The following is a 13,286-nucleotide window of genomic DNA, read 5'->3' as shown; positions in this document are numbered from 1 at the left end:
GAATAAGTCTACTTGCAGATAAAATTATTTAATCCAGTTTATCATTCCTCAAAAGGAACTGAAGCTTCATGGTGAGCTATATTTTACTACTATTTAGAAGCGGGAGTTAGCAGCTCTTCGTCGTCCTCTCAGGGGTATTTAAGAAATTTCGTTTAGAGATATTCTTACTTTGACCTGGAAAACTTGCGGTGCTCTGACAGTCATCTCTCTTGTGAACGGGTGGTTTACAGATACCTACTCTCCTGTTGCTTCCGCCAACGTCTTCCCCGTTAATCTGCAGCGTACCTATCTCGAAGCATGTTTGATGATTCCCCTCTTCTGTCGTTGTTGAAGCCAATGGATTTTGAGTCAAAGTTCTATAAAGTTACGCGTAGGTTAATTTTACACAGAGGCTATTTCGAAATCCCTAGGTAATCTTACTGACGCTCTATCTCTTCTCATTTTTCCCTTCTCTTGTCATTTTACCTTTAATGTGTCTATTTACGTCTGGTTAGTGGTTGGGCTTAAATTTGATCATTGGAAGGTTATGGTGTTATCGGTGGCTGAAAAGGGGAAATAGAGTGCTTCTTCCATGTTTGTTGGCTGAGTTTGGACCCTAAAAGAGACTAATAGGTAATGTAAATTTTGCTTCTGATTTTTCCTTGTATTTCTTTGTCAATTAGATAAAAATCAGACCGTTCAATTGCCCTCACAATTAACAGTATGAGGGTTTTCCTATTTAAAATAGATACTAAGATATAAGATGATGTAGAGGCATTCTTTTGCTTATCGTTGCACATTCTTGCTCTGCATAACTTTCTTTTGAAATAAAAGAAGTCACAATATTATTTACCCCATGTAAGCGATTGGTTTTCATATTGCTTCTCCTGAATGGACCCAAGTTATATTTTTTTGATAGGTCTAAGTGAGTCACAAGTTTATACTTATACAGGCACTCGTGATTGATTGTACATTGAATTTTGCTCTCTATCTTTGCTTCTTTTTCCTTTATTCTTCTTCTGTGTTTCTCTATTGGAGAATTCCTATTTCACAATCAATATGAACAGAGTCGTGTCTAAGAAGTATCTTACTTCTGCACCTAAGAGTTGCCTTGTTGCTCCCAACAAGGTTGAATCCAGTTCAGGTGTAAATGCATCTTTTGGTGTGTCATTGTGGGTTTTTTTGAAGTGTTTGTGCAGTATGTCATCTATTCTTCTTGTGTGTATCATCTTTCTATTTCAAATATCTTGTTTAAGATAAAATTGTTAAACTTCTTGCATTACTGATTTTTAATTGTGAAACTATGACTACTCAAAAGAAAATATCAGTCTTATAATATGCTTTGCTGTGGTGAAGTCAGTCTAATTGATTAACTACCTCTTCGGGAGCTGCATTCACTGGTGCAACAGCATTCAGGTATTTTGTTACATAATGAAAATAACAACTGAAAAATTGTGGGAACTAGGAAATTTTGCTGCATTGTAATTTTTGAGGTTTGAAAATTGTTTTTCACATTGAAAACATTAGATTTCTGTCTTCCTCCTTTATTAGCATCTCGGAGAGAAAGAAGAGGAAGAGAAGAGGAAGTACGATGAAAGAGTATGAAATAAGTTGCTCGTAGCGATTGCGATAGCTTATTTGGTACAATATTTGTGTCTTGAAACAAGATGTACATGACAGTTTTTAAAATGGGAATAGCTATTGGATTGTAATAGTAGCGTGCCCATGCTTTCTATATCTAAGCATAAAACATGCGCTGAAAAACGTTAAGAATTAGTTTACACCTAAATGCTCAAAATCTTATTGTTTTAGATACTAAAATCTACCAAGATCAAGTAAAACGGTGCAAGTAACAAATGAACCGAGTAAAGTAATAGAAATAACAGTAAATAGAAAACTCAGATATGGAGAGAAAGAAAGGGAGTCGTTTCATTATTGTTCTGCTGTCCAGTCCAAGATGCAAGGACCCAAAGTCAAGACCTAAAGGTTGTCACAATATGCTCTGCTCAGAGGCAACACATAGAAAGTTTTTTATTCTTTGATTTCTAAATTTCAGTTTCCAACATCATTAAGTTTGCCAAAAAGTAAGTCGACCGAGCTAATCGTATTGTGAACTAAATCATCAGAAAGGAGCATCCATGCATCTAGAAAGTGCCGAGTTTAATTTCTTGAAAACTTGAAAGTGCTTAGATAAGAGTCTGAGTTATAAGGAGCATCCATGAGAATGTTTATCATTTTATTTCAATAGTGAGTTGATTAACAACGTAATCCCTGTCATGACTCTCTTACTCTCACTCTGCATAATAGACTCTTATTAGACCAAACTTCATGATAGAATATTGGACTCTACTGTGTATGTGTTATTTTGGAATTTAGATGGAGCTTCAAGAATGAGAATTCTCTTCTTAGAGAAATGCATATCTTTTTTAGAGAATAAATTAAATGCTTCACTTTATTTTAGAAAAACTAATTATTTATCACCTATATTTCAATACAGCTAAAAATCTTACTCTTTTTAGGATACACAACCTATTGTGACTAAGAGATATGGAACTAATTTTTTGAGTTTCTTGTTTCTTAAGTGATTGAAGAGACAAATTTGATGTTATACCCGTTCAGATGACTAACATTTTACTTTGAACATGCTATTGTAAAAAAGTTGTTATTGTTAATGAGATTTCAAAGTTGGCTATAGCTTGAATAATCTGTAATCTGTGTTGAAAACCCCGAAAAAGGGCTAGATAGAGATAAACCAGAAACGAATATAGGAAAAAGAAGGAAACAACATTAGCAACTTCAGTTGCAAGAATAATAATCATATGGCATTTCACATATGATTGCTCACAGACAAGTTAAGATAATCTAAACTTCAAAGAAAACAGAGAAGGAGGGAGTTTGCAACTAAAGGCTAAAGATTTATAAAGTCGATCATCTAAATTTAAAGCATTCAAATGGAAACAAAGTATGTTTAATGAGGGGTGAGATGTATGCAAATAAAGAGGAAAATTTTGAAATTTTTTTAGAGCATTCAAATGGAAATAAATTATGTAGATTAAGGGCATAGTCCTCTGCATTTGTAGTAAAATAGTTCTCTGGTGGAGAAGCACCATGGTATCGTAAGCAAGCATATTGTATACTGTGGATGCATATATATGTCGGATGTCACACATGCATTGAATTTTCTTTTTTCCACAGAATCTGCTTATGCTTGAGGAATTCAACAGCAGTTGCAATTATAATGGTTTCCAGAGTTTTCTGCAAACAACTAGCGTATAGAAAAAATGACTAAATTGTAGTTATGTAACATGTAAGGTTACAAATGTAGAAGACACTTGGGATCTTGTGCAATATTAGAAACACATTCTTCATTTGTCCAATATTTTTAAAAAGTATAGTGATTCTCCTTGACACTGTTCACATACAAAGTGATTAAAAGTTTAACATAATCATGTTTCTTTGGATGTGGACTGAATTTTTTTGACAGACAGATGAAACCAGAAATACGAGAGGCAGAGTACTCTCAATGGATAAATCTAACCATGTCGATTTTGCATGTTTTCACATTGTGGTTCGACTCTTTCTCACTCTTTTGCATATGACTATGTTTTTGCTCTCTTATCTTGTTCTGTTATGTGGCTGCTATTCACAAGAGTTCATCACTGAAGCCTCATATTTCAGGGATGTGTAGCCCATCAGTGTAATTAAACTGACTGTGCACTAATTTATATACTCTGACAAATCCTCATTATTAACACAGTATTTTCGTTTGTTGAACTCTCTTCATCAGTCCTTTAATTCGCGGGGAAACAAAAGAGAAGAGACTCCCAAATTGGATTGCTCATATTTTGTGCCTGGGATTAATTGAAGTTGGCGTACTTTTTTGCTACTCATAGATGTCGTGTACCGAGCTAAAAGGTGATTCTTGAGCTGCTTCATACCACATTTGAACTCTACAGTTCGTCTAAAGTTCTTTCTTGAATGTTATTTGCTCACTTTCCTGTTTTCTCATTTCTTTGCTATAGTGCAGTGTACTCTCTTTACGGCTTTGACCTACCATTGTTTAGAAAAATCTTAATCTACCAATTGTGAAGCCATTTTTCATCGAAGTTGAAATAAATGACTTTATTTTATTAGATCACAACATCATTCTGTCATCTGCACTTAATAGGACAGAGATTTGATGTATAGCTGTTTTCTTTGTAATATTTTATTCTAATGCAGTTGTACTCTTGCTAACAGGAAGAAAAGAAGAAAAAGAAAAAGATTGTGTTGGAACATATACAAATAATATATCAGAATATTACATGATGGTTTGTATTACGGACATGTGCTAAGACTTATTCTACTTTTACATTTTTCAGAATAACTTGTTGTCTCGGTTATAAGGCAAAAAACTCTGCTTCTGCAGAGCACACAAATTTATCAGGGACCTAATACAGCTTGTAGAATAGCATTTCATTTCAATTTGACTTTTAATGCAACTTAAAAGTTAATCAACTGTGTTATTAGTTCTGCATCATTTTGAATCAGGTTGTATGGATTTTGTTCAGATTTGATTTACGGTATGTGAAGAAAAGTTCTTTACGTTGTTAAATAAAAAATTAATAAGGTCCTCGGGCCCGGGCTCAGCCGGGCCATCTCTAACTAGTATATTATTTATATATAGAAAAGAGAAGTTGGTCGACCAAGGACAAAATTGACATTTTACCTTGCCATTTTATTTTTCCCCTATTTCTATCTTTAACAGTGCTCACTATTTCGACACAAACAAACGATATGGGTCTAGAAACATCTCTCCTCTATTCCATCGAAACTTAGGTGAACTCTTTGAGTTCTCCTTCTTCAGAATTTGAAGAAAATCATTTCGGGTATGATTCTCTCACAGTTTTTGCTCCAATCTTTTTTTTTTTTTTCTGTCTTCTTCTTCTTCTTCTTCTTTTTGGAGATCTCTTAACAATTTCCTATTTCATGGGTGAATTTCCTTGGCTGTTATTATTCCATGGCGACATAACATTCTTTATTTTTGTAAGCAGTGATTGGTACTTTCACTATACTGTTTACGATGTATTGTAGTTAGTAAAGTTAACTCACTATAGAAGAATGTGAATTTAAAATGGATATCTTTTTTTGCTCAATTTTAATATGCCAAAGTTTAATTTATCCTTTGTTAATGAAAAAAAGTTATATTCTTTAGATTTATTTAATTAAATGGTCATCTAAGTTATGAAAATGATATAGTAATGCTACTTTTGTATTTTTTTTGATAGATTTATTTCTTATATTGCTTTTTGTTCACGAGAAGACATGCAGTAACATAGTTGTGAACTTGTGATCCTTTTATATGTCAATAACTTGCTGATCACACGGATGATGACAAGATGGTTGAAGAATCTAGGAGGTACTACACTAAAATTTCAAGATAAAAGATCTAGGAGAGTCGAAATTCTTCCTTCGAATTGAATTTGCCGGGTTATAATAACAAATCTGATGTATCAACACATGTATGCTATCATAAATCTTAAAGCTGAGATTAGAACAATGAGATTACAGATTAAATTGACGGTATCATACAAAACTAACAGGTAATCCTTTAGAGCTCAAGTTGAATTTCGCAAGTTCTAAACTTGACGAGCCTACAGGAAACAGTGTAAGGTTCTATAGAATGCTGGAGTTACCATAGATTGATTGGCATAATTGTTATAGTCATAGTGTATAATTGTGTTGTCGAGTATTAGATTGTTACACAGTGTATAATAATTGACATGAGGTTGTTTCTTTTGTTTATTTAAGTTGATAGATGTAGTAGTGCGGGACATATATTTGTTTTTCCCATTTTTTTTCTGCAGCTTTTTCCAAAGAGCTAAAATACATAACTTGTCAGAAATATAGAAGCTTCCATTCTTGAGAAGTTACAAATGAATATGGAACGAGACCACAAACTCTGAACATTTTCCCATCTCAGCCCGTGCATATCAACAGTTAATGTTGGCTTAAACTTGCTACTCTCGGAACACGTTATGACTTCGCCAAATAGCTGCATCGTGGTTTTCTTTTCTTTTTTTTTTTTGCTACGCTAATTGTTATACTCCGTCCACCACATTCGTCTCTTGCATTCTATTATATACATAGTTGAGATCAGTGGGATAGAGATGCTTCCTGAATGGTTCAAAGAAGTCCAACTTGAGAGACACTCTGATACACTAATTGCAAGCAATAAGAAACAACATGGACATTATAATGCAATTTTTTGTCAACTCAGTGATGCTGGCTTGACATATTATGATATCTTATTCATGAATAATTTCACAATGAAAAAGTTACATGACTTGATATATGCTAAATGCTGAATATAGTGATCCCTGCCGGCTGCCGCTAATAAAGTATGACTTTTCATGGTTGTCTGTCTTCAAAATAAGAGTCCAACAGTAGGGCGCTTTAATGTTATTGGCTAATGTAGCATCTGGATATATGTATGTATCTGGAAATAATGATGATTGCATATTAAGATTATTTTGATAAATTATTGACTTCACTTAAAGATTCTTGAAGCTCAAAGCAAAAAGAACTCATCACTTTTTTGACTTACCGAATTAGAATATCTTTGACTTAGATTCTTATGATAGACTTGGAAACTTTGCTTTATGACGCAAGATCTGTCGTCATAAAAACTTGAAGATGTGTCTTCCACTTATGTAATTTTTGTACTTTTTGTATATTTATTTGGTTATTAATCTTTTTCAATAAAATTCAATTTATTTGATATATTTTGGAACATATCAGTAGAGCCTCTAATTTGCATTTTCACTTTCTTTTTTACAGTAACGTTTATGATGCTTCTTAAATGGATTTTCTTTCAATACTTGTACAAAATCTCTTCTTCGTGGAAATTATAAGCTATTTCCCAATAAAGGATAAGTATTAGTTTCTAACATTCAAACTTTTTCAAGATTTTTATGTTACTATATTGTTGATATGCAGGACTTTGAATGAGTATACATGTGATGGTACAAAATACTAAAGGGGATTAGCTTTTATGAAAATGAAAGATTTTCGACTTCGATGCTAATCGATTCAAAGGACCAATTCCTCCCAAGCTTGGCAATTCTCCAACCATTGTAGAAATATTATGCATTTTAAGTGTCTCTTACTGTTATTGTCATTGTATGTGGATGTCCCTTTATAGTCTCAGCTAAATATGGTTTGTCATTGTTCACTGATTCAGATTGATTCCCTAAGTTCAAGCGTATGTGACGTAGCTTGATTTTTAACTTTTATGATTGGGAAGTAAAATGCTTTATTCTTTGTTTTCCTAAGTGTTAGACTTCTTAAAATTTTGCGTGGTTTCTATGACTGCGTAGCAAAATGCTTCATTTCTTTGTTGTTCCCCAAGCATTACACTGCTTCAGTTTTTGCTCTTAAAGTTTGAGACGTTTGATTTACATGGCCTGCATTAGGCTTTTTAAGTTTTTGTATTTTATGTTTGAGACTTTTTATTTTTAAGAACTTAAAAATATACATTACCTTGTAAATAAATGATGTTTGATACTTTTGAAGTTATTTTACAGCCCAAATCTAAGGTTCATGCTTAGTTGTCACCTCGGGTTACGTTTACTTGACTTCCCTGTTATGGGACTATACTGGTTGAAAGCAATGGCCTGTGATATCAGATGCATTTACAAAATCAAAGCAATGGCCAGTGATATTAGAATATACATTTACAAAATCATCAATATTCTGAATGATATGTATTAGTACTTAAACCAAATCAAGGATTTAGAAAAAGAGTGCTACCTAAAAGTATGAAATGTTGGGCCCGTGCTTTGCACGGGCAAAAGCTATCTAGTGATGTAAAGAATACGCTCGAACTTTTTATTAACTATTGTAATTTAATGAACTATTGTAAAGGATGGCTAATTTTTGTTGATTTGATGAACTAGCATAAATGATAAATTATAACGGTAAACTGTATGTTTACTCTACGTCATACTGTTTACCTTGAAAATACGAGTAACAATTAAATTTAATTTGTGGTTTTAAAGATATGTGATTTAGTTCAATACCAATTAATAATCAAGAAATATGAAGTAGAAATGAAAGAAATAAGTGAACCAAACCAATGTTACTCAGCAGTGGTGACCTCGAGCTTAGTAACCTCGAGATGGACTAAGAGCAATAAAGTAAGAACAATAAATATAAAGGATAATTTTGATGAATAGTAAGAGAGAAAAATAGGATAGTATATTCTTTGTCAATGATTAGATGATCTTTACAAATGATTGGAGTCCCCTTTATATAATAGGGGAACCTTAAATAACGTACATTTCTATTTACAGTAAAGAATCTTATTGGGACAGCTATCTAACCGCCTAGTACGGATTCGTACAAATTTGTCCCGGGATTTACGCCATCATTTAGGGGACATGGCAGGAATTTCGCTCATTCTGTTACAAACTCGTAACAGCATTATCTCGAGGCCGGTCACGTTTGGCCCCAATGTTCATCGGACACTTTGATCTTCGAAGTCTCCCATCAGGCTTGCTCCTGGTGTATTTCGATCTCTCTCTCGAAGTGACCCTCGAGTTCACGAAATCGGGTAGCCTTGATTTCTACCATATACAGATAGTCCCCGCGTTTCTTAGAGTATAACGACAAGAAACGAATTGAGTCATTGATTTTTACCCCAATTTGCCACGACATCATTATCATGACGCAAATGACTGAGGAAACGAAAGCTTGGAAGCTGTCTTTTCCTGAGGAAAACTCCGAGAACCTTTAGCGAGTCCGGCGGCGGGGAAGATTCTGAGGGCGAAGACACTTTTGTCAATAATGACCGTGCTGCTTAGGTTTCGTGCTCTTAGTAACTTTTTGCTTTTGAGGTTGATCGGCCCTTGCGAGGAACTCTCGATCGTGACCTACAACTTTTTGTAAATTATACAAAGCCCATTTTTCCTTCCATTTGCTTCTAAATCTGTTACCTTTTTGCGCAGGTCAAAGCGCCTTAACATGAAATTCCTTTTGAATGTTTAAAGTTTGAGATGGTAATTACCAAATATAATTTCTGCCCTCGAACATTTCTGATTAATGGTCCCGGAATGACCTTTCGAACATGAATTTAAGTAGCTCTTAGGCTCAACAATCGATGAGGTAAGGTAGCCCTTGGGCTTGATAGTTGAACGAGTGCACGCTCGAACTTGAAATGAAAATAGCCCTTAGGCCTTATGGCCAAGTGAGGATTTTCTCGAACTCGAAGTAAAGTTAGTCCATAGGCTTTATAGATAGTCCTCGAGTGAGGGTTTGCTCGAACTCGGGTTAAGATAGCCCTTGGGCTTTTATGATCGAGTGAGGACTTGCTCGAACTCGAAATAGAGTTAGCCCTTAGGCTTTATATATAGTCCCCGAGTGATAATTTTCTCAAACTCGGGTAGCCCTTGGGCTTAGTAGTCGAGTGAGTACTTGCTTGAACTCAAAATAGCCCTTAGGCTCTATAGTCAGGTGAGGATTTGCTCGAACTCGAAGTAAAGTTAGCCCTTAGGTTTTTTTATATTGGCCCTTAGGCTCTTTTAGATCGGCCCTTAGGCTCTTTAAGTTGGCCAATTCGGCCTCTAAGACGGCTATAATTCTTTTCTCTTTTCGGCTAAAAGACTTAGTGAAAATTTCTTTATGCCTTAGCATGTGTTTTTTGTACCCGTTGGGTTTTTCAAGGGTTCAATCGATCAGAACCCATTCGTGTTAATGCCTCTTGAGGCTTTTTCGAAGGCTGATGTTATCGAAGACTTTAAATTATTCGAGGGCTGATTTTATCGAAGCCCTTTTTGCTTTTGCCAAGGGTAGCCGAGTTTAACCCGTTTTTCAAAGTATTTGAAGGCCTTTAATTTATGGCGGAAGTCGGACGTCTCCGAGCCGCATTATTTCGGCCGTAGCCTTTTACGTGATCGTAGTCTTTAACATGGTCATAACCTTTTAATATGGTTGTAGCCTTCGGGTATGTCTCTTGGACTTGTTTCCCGATAGCCTCTCAAACTTGTCCGAAAGGTTAGTCCCCGATTATGATGGCCTTGGCCTGTATATGGGGGGGGGGTGCCTCTTTGAGGTCTTATGATTTCGAACTTGGATAGCTCAAGTAGGCAGTCCCCGAGTGTTCGAGATATGCTCGCACATGGATTAAGATAGCCCTTGGGCTTTTATTATAGAGTGACGGTTTGCTCAAACTCGAAGTAAAGTTAGCCCTTAGGCTTCGTAGATAGTCCCTGAATGAGAGTTTGCTTGAACTCGGGTTAAGATAGCCCTTGGACTTTTGTATTTGTTACAGATTTTGGACGCCCCCGATCTGCGTTAACTTGGCCGTAGCCTTTTTAGTTCGGAACTTGCCCTTATGGCTTATCTTCCATTTCACTTCAAGCTTGACCGAAGAGTTAGTCCCCGAGTGGGGTGGTCGTGGCCCGTAAAATCGAGGATTGCCTTTAAGGTCTTATGATCTCGAAATGTTAGCAATTTGAACTTCCGTTGTGATCGGCCCTTAAGCCTATTTACACAATAAATCAAGAGTATGAAATAGAAAATTTTTCTAGAAGCATGAGATATCGGCAAGGAAAAATACTTCTCTGAATAGATGATTATACATGCGCGCTTGTTTGATGTTAGGGCTCGAGTAACCTATATGGGCATGGATCATCTAACCTTTTGACCCTTACAACATTTTCCTATCAAGGCCCCGTTGTCATGAAGTAATTTGCTTGCAACAAAGCATACATTCGAGGGTAATGCCTCCCAGATCTCGAGGCTTATCTCAGGGAACCTCAGATACCGTTGAACTACCCTAAGTCAACACGAATAATGGTTACCTTGTTAAAAACCTTGTTGGAAAAATCCATTTGGGTTTTGACCGCTGTCCAAGGAAAAAATAATACAACGCGTGCTTTAAGATTCAAAGCTTCGTGTCGATCTTTGTCGGTAGCCTGCAAGTGTTAGTTGAAAAAATAGAGAGAATTGGAATGGGGTCGTAGCTTTATTCGCAGTTTGGATATTTAATGTGATCTTCCTCGGCATCAGGCCCTCGTGAATGTTGACCTCGACCATTTCTCCTCTTATTTTGTGCGAAGCTTCGCCCAGGCCTGTTGCCTCTATGGTCTCCGTTTTATGGTTGATATCGATCTCTATTCGACCTCGGCCCTTGATCCTACCCATGGGCCTGCTAGGATAAACGGACCCCGAAGGAGTCCCAGTTGATCATCTTCGACTGGTACTGATTATGTATGTCGGCCCAAGTGACAACCGGGTACTAGAGCAAACTTTGCTTCAACTGATGTGAAGCTATAGAACTCCGAGTGTTGAGACCTTGAGTGAAAGCTTGAACGACCCAGTCATTAGTGACCGAAGGTAAATCCATTCTCTTTGCTTGGAGCCTAGATACGAATTCCCTGAGCATCTTGTTTTCTTTCTGCCTTAGCTTGAAAAGCTCTGACTTCCTCGTTGCAATTTTAATGGCTCCAGCGTGTGCTTTTACAAAAGAATCTGCAAGCATAGCAAATGAATCAATAGAATTAGGGGGTTAGTTATGATACCATATCAAGACACCCTTGGACAGAGCCTCCCTGAACTTCTTCAGTAGTACAGATTCAGTTTCATCATCTTGCAAGTCGTTTCCTTTGATAGCGCATGTATACGAGGTGATGTGTTCATTCGGATCGGTCGTCCCGTTATACTTGGAAATCTCGGGCATACGGAACTTCTTGGGAATTGGCTTCGGGGTCGCACCAGGGGGAAGGGTCTTTGCACGAACTTTTTAGAATCTAGTCCTTCTAAGATCAGGGGTGCCCCTGGTATTTGATCAACACGGGAGTTATAAGTCTCCATTTTTTGTCATTATCCTCGATCTTCTTCTCCCGGACTCGATTCTCTTGGTGAGTTCCTCGAGCATCCCCATAATTTTGGGGGCAGTCCCCGAGCCATTACCATTTGATACCTCTGGCACCGGCTCAGTATGTCGAGTGTTCCCTGGTTTGACCACACTTGGAGTTTTATTCTAACTTTGAAGTTGAGCGATGGCAATCTGTTGAGCTTGTAGCATCTCGAATATTACTTGGAGGCTGATTCCCCTGTCTCTTATACCCTATGTTCCTTGGCCACCAAATCTGACTTCCCTGCGTACACTTTCCCCGGGGTCTGCACCTGAATCCGTATTTAAAGCAATGTGTGAACTAACATCGGCTGATTCCACATTTGGCACTTCTCTAAGGTTAATCGGTGGTACACCGGCTCCTCAAAGCAGCTACATTTTTGTTTTTCCCATGAAATCCAAGACCATCATCGTTGTGCACGGGCGCATTTTGTGAGTTTGACATGTTTTTACCTGAAAACAAAGAATCTTTGACAAGAACAAGTGTGAAAATAACGTGTGTTATCAGAATCAATACTGAAATAACCACTATTATCTTTAGTCCCACGGTGGGCGCCAAACTGTTTACCTCGAAAATACAAGTGACAATTTAATTTAATTTGTGGTTTTAAAGATATGTGATTTAGTTCAATACCAATTAATAATCAAGAAACATGAAGTAGAAACAAAAGAAATAAGTGAACCAAACTAATGTTACCCAACAATGGTGACCTCAAGCTTAGTAGCCTCGAGATGGACTAAGAGCGATAAAGTAAGAATAATAAATATAAAGGACAATTCTGATGATTAGTAAGAGAGAAAATTAGGATTATATATTCTTTATCAATGATTAGATGATCTTTACAAATGATTGGGGTCCCCTTTATATAATAGGGGGACCCTAAATAAGGTACATTTCTATTTACAGTAAAGAATCTTATTGGGACAGCTGTCTAACCGCCTAGCACGGATTCGTACAAATTTGTCCTAGGATTTACGACATGATTTAAGGGACGTGGCAGGAATCTTGCTTATTCTGTTACAAACTCGTAACGACATTATCTCGAGGCCGGTCACGTTCGGCCCCTATGTTCATCGGACACTTTGATATTCGAAGTCTCCCATCGGGCTTGCTTCTAGTGTATTTTGATCCTGCTCTCGCAGTGACCCTCGAGTTCACGAAATCGGGTAGCCTCGATTTCTACCGTATACAGATAGTCCCCATGTTTCTTAGAGTATAACGACAAGAAACAAATTGATTCCTTGATTTTTACCCTGATTTGCCACGACATCATCATCGTGATGCAAGATACTGCGGAAACGAAAGCTTGGAAGCTGGCTTTCCCCAAGGAAAACTCCGAGAACCTTTAGCGACTCCGGCGGCGGGGAAGATTCTGAGGGCGAAGACACTTCTGCCAATAAGGACCGTGCT

The 13,286-nt window shown here is 36.8% G+C and overlaps 1 long non-coding RNA gene across 12 annotated transcripts; it reads left to right on the top strand.

The window, feature by feature from the left end:
- On the top strand, positions 1 to 7,292 carry LOC107759719 (uncharacterized). Of its 12 annotated transcripts, none has more exons than XR_012709682.1 (6): positions 1 to 134; positions 231 to 410; positions 495 to 612; positions 1,336 to 3,894; positions 4,219 to 4,847; positions 6,958 to 7,292. It is a non-coding gene; the product is annotated as an uncharacterized LOC107759719 (long non-coding RNA). The 12 variants fall into 12 exon arrangements; XR_012709686.1 differs by lacking the exon at positions 1 to 134 and having other exon boundaries at positions 141 to 410; positions 1,340 to 1,395; positions 3,464 to 3,894; XR_012709684.1 differs by lacking the exon at positions 1 to 134 and having other exon boundaries at positions 141 to 410; positions 1,336 to 1,395; positions 3,464 to 3,894.
- The last annotated feature ends 5,994 nt before the right edge of the window (positions 7,293 to 13,286 follow it).

The sequence above is a fragment of the Nicotiana tabacum genome, chromosome 5 (genome assembly GCF_000715075.1).
Source record: "Nicotiana tabacum cultivar K326 chromosome 5, ASM71507v2, whole genome shotgun sequence".
NCBI lineage: Eukaryota > Viridiplantae > Streptophyta > Magnoliopsida > Solanales > Solanaceae > Nicotiana > Nicotiana tabacum.
Note: the sequence above shows the minus strand (reverse complement) of the source record. Positions and strands in the feature narration are given on the sequence as shown.